We start from the raw sequence: 4,628 nt of genomic DNA on the forward strand, positions 1-4,628 counted from the left end.
ACGGATAGTTTTGTATTTCTCACTCTTTTCTTCTTTCTTTTTCTCTCACTGGTCTTACTTATTCTCTCTTTTCTTCTTTCATTGGCATCAACAACTGAAAAATCATGGTGGTAGTAGTGGTGTTGAAGTTCTATGGTTTTTTCTTTTTGGTGATGGTGATCTTTGTGGATTGTTTGGGTTTTTTTTTTTTTTTTGGGAGGTAACTTGTGATTCTAATGGTGGTTGCCACGTTGGTGATGTGGGTATGATTTGGTGGTGATGTGGGTGTGATTTGGTGGGTCTCGGTGCTAGTGGGTCTTGGTTGTTTTGTATTGGTGGTGCCTCAACGACAGTTTTGATGGGTCTCGGTGGAGTTGTTGATGGGTCTGGTGGCACGGTGGGTTGTTGATGGGTTTTGATGGGTCTTGGTTGCTTGGTTGCTAGGTTGCTCAATGGGTTTTAGTGGTGTTTCTCAGCGGAAGTGGGTGGCTAAGCTCGTGGGTCTCGCATTGGGTTTGGGTTTGTGATTTTCGTAGGTTGTTTTTCTTTTTCTTTTTCTAGTTGTTGGTGGTGATGAGGTTGTGGGTTTAGGTTTGTGATTTTGGTGGGTTGTTTTTCTTTTTCTGCTTGTTTGTGGTGATGAGGTTGTGGGTTTGGGTTTTGTGATTTTGGTAATTGGGGATTTTGGTGGCTGCTGGCTAGTAGTTTTTTTTTTCTTTGGTTTTCGGTGGTGGTGGCTGGCAGTGGCTAGCCGTGGGTGTGGGTGTAGCTGTGGTTTGCTTGGATTGAGAAGAAACTGGTGGGTTTCTTCAAAGAAAGAGAGAGTCACGAATAAGAATAGAGAGAAAGAAATATAGTGAAAGAAAAAAAATAATATTTAAATGAAGTTGTAAAAAATATATAACCTTTTATGTTTGGTATATTGTAAAATGAAGTGTTAAAATTGTTAAAGTAGTGTTTTGAGAGGTTAAATGCTAAAAGTTTTGACACTCTTGATTGGAATGCATTTACGTTCTTGTACTGTTGTACATAAGATAATTTTATTAAGTCAGTTTTCTATAATTTATAATTATACGCACTACCAATGAGTATCATGTTCATGTTGGTCCAAAATTCTGTGCACTAGCAGAGGCCAGACCCTTAAGTTTTATCTTTAGCAGTTTAGCTTACTAAAGTCAATAGAGGGTGTGTCATTATCAATCAATATATAACAAGGCACGACTTAGTAATGTCAAAAGATGATGTGTCATGATTAACGTTGTTTTTTTAAAAGATAATTTCAATTTATGAGTTATGGTGTCTGACGATAAAAAACTTTACTAACTAAAATAACTGGAAACCACTGTGAATATAATAATTATGAGTTAATAATATATCTTTTATATATATATATATATATTAAGTGCACCATATATAAAAGACAAGAAGATGAGGAAGAAGGGTAGGCGCAAGAAGAGCATGTAGTATATGTAGAGGTTTTATCTGAAGAGAACAATTAAATCCACGTGTACTTTAATATGGATGGAGAACCTTCCCTGTGTTGAGCATATTCTGGCTTACTAATTACTATGTATAAGTTCTTACAATTTTAATATATTTTTCTGTTGTCTTTACTCAAAGTAAATCTATGTGCGTACTTTTTCTTTTATTCAATTTATTTTTATTTTGATAATTTGATAGTTGGAAAAGGGGATTTAAGTTTGAAAGTGTTTGTTGAAAACACCAAAAATTCTAAGTTAAAATTTTAAAGGAATAATAATACAACCAACTTTGTAAATAATATGGAATAAAGCAACTCTAAAGTTCAAAAGGTTGATGGCAATGAATTATGGATATGCTTGAGATAATCTATAAACAAAGAAACAAAAATTTAGTTTAATCTCTAATGAATGCTACATCACATTGAATTTCTCAAAGCTTGGGCCCTATAGTTAAGGGAAAATTACTAAGTGCTTCGAGGATACATTAAAATATAATCTATTCTCTTATATTTATGGTATATCTCACCAAATTTTCCTCTAAAAGTATTTAATAATTACTTGAAATTAAGATAAATTTTCTTTTAAAAAAACATATATTTAGTTCTAATAAAATTTTCAATGAAAAATTTAATCATGATCTTCAAAATCAATTATTTGGATCTTATCTAATAAGAAGTTTAAACAAAAAATAAATAAGTGCTTCATAATAACAAAATTAAGTTAAGTATCAATTTTTTTTTTAGTAAAACAAAATTAGTAGGAATGAACATTTTTTCTGATAAGTCATTAAGAATTATTAATTTAAATACTCTACTAAATAATTAAAATCCTTACAAGTTTTTTAAAAAAAATATCCTTATAAATTTGAAAATGACTATCAATAGTATTAAATTTGGACATGAATTTTAATATACATCTGATTATTTTTTATTTTTAAATACGTCCATATATATGCATGGATTACAAGTTAGGTATAGATAATATGTTGTGGAAAATATTCTTTTTGCATAGGCCAACACTTGATAAAAACGCTATATATATATATACATATATATATATATATATATATACATATATATACTCTCCTCCTAAGGTGATGAAGTAGGTAAATAGTTATTTTATGCATATGAAATATGTATTATTTTCTCATAATGTGTATTTATAGACCCTTCATGTCAAGTAAGACCTACATCACATTATAGACCCTATAGTCAAGTAAGACCTACATTAAAAAGGAATAATGTGTATATCAAACACATGAAATACGTCTATCTCAAAATCAATTTGGTTCCCTCACCCTCTCTCCTCCAAACATTTGTAAAGGGCCTATATCTAGTCTCCATTGACTTTAATTGCAAGCATGGGATGATCACCATGGCTACTTCACTAGTGAGAAACAAGACCAAAATGACTTATTGGACCTTCACATCAATGCCATGGCAATTATAGCAAAAGTTGATGGGATGGTCTGATTCACTCCATATTAATTTTATGCATGACTCCATCTATGAAAAAAGCAAAAACAAATGCATGGCGACAAAACTCATTTCGTCACTGAAACCCCATCGCTACAAGTCCTGGCAACAAAAAATTTCGCCACTAAAAGTCCGATTTGTTTAAAAATAAAAAAAAAACTTTTAGTAACAAAAACGTTTCGTCGCTAAATGTTTTCCTCACTAAAAACACTATTTAGCGACGATCGCAAAAAACACTTTAGTTTATTAAATCATATTTAGTGACGAACAATTTCGTCACTAAAACTATTTTCGGGTACATATAATGACGAAAACGTTCGTCACTAAAACTATTTTTAAGAAAATCCAGGTACATATAGCGACGAAAATTTTCGTCACTAAAATCATTTCCTGCTATATTTAGCGACGAAATATTTCGTCCCTAAAACAATTTTTTGTTGCTATATTTGTGACGGAAAAATTCATCACTAAAACTTATTTTCTATTTTTATTTTTTTCATGGCTTTGATATTAACTTGTGACAAGTCATTACATTATTAAAACCTCACATTTGAATAACACATTTATAAAAAATCGATCCATACATTCCACAAGTAAAAAATAAAACAAATATCAAATTCAGACTCATTCCATACAATAATTGTTTGCAACACATACAATAACTTAAGATGTTTTATAACAATACAAAAAGTGTAGTATAATATAATTAGAATCAACGGAAAATGTCCTCATATGTCTTCAAGCAAGCCACTCGCTTGCTCCATCACAACAACCCACCACAAAACCAATTTCCAACATCACAAGTATAGAGTTTTACAAGTATTTAAATCAAATAAAATACTATTTATCACATCTAATCAACAATACTCATTCACATTTGCAAGAAATGAAGAACACTCTCAATATGTATTTAAACCACCTTATAACACCATGCAAACTACCCGCTTGCTCCAACACAACATACCACCACAAATCCAATTTCCAACATCACAAGTATAGAGTTTTATAAGTTTTTAACTAGAATTTACTTACTTTGCTCAAGCTAAGCTTACAACTTTCAGAAAAAATCTAAAGTTATTGCAAACAATGTGTATTTAGCCTGCAAAGGAAAAGTTGAATCTATAAGTACTTCAGTTTTAAAAACGATGCAACTACCAGAAACAATAAAAAAATATTAAATTAGCAAACAGATGTTACTTCATAATTGTTTGGCTAGAAAGCTTAAAGGTAAAAATTAAAAAAAAAAAAACGATACTCATACAAATAAAAAATATATAAAAATTAAAAAAAAATGAATGAAAAAGAAAGGGGAAGTGGTCCATATTGTTTGCTATAAAAAGACAGTTACTTTCTACTTTTTCTTCTTTTTGGATGACACCATTAAGCAATGACGTACTCTTCATCATCTTCTTCTTCTTCTTCTTCTTCTTATTATTATTATTATTTTTTGTGCTGAATTCTAAATTCCCGCTTTTGAATTTAATTTGGTAGACCTCACAAAAAAATATATATAATATTTTTTAGTACTTTCAAAAAATAAATAATTAGTGAGGTGCATCGAAGCAGTACTGTCTAACATTAGATTAGTTTTTATTTTAATTTGAAAATCATTAGGAAATGAAACTTGCTGTGGCATCCCTAAATCTAATCAACTTTAGTCTAAAATTCTAGAAATTTATTAGTTAACAAACTT

Source organism: Castanea sativa, chromosome 4 (assembly GCF_040712315.1).
Source record: "Castanea sativa cultivar Marrone di Chiusa Pesio chromosome 4, ASM4071231v1".
Taxonomy (NCBI): Eukaryota; Viridiplantae; Streptophyta; class Magnoliopsida; order Fagales; family Fagaceae; genus Castanea; species Castanea sativa.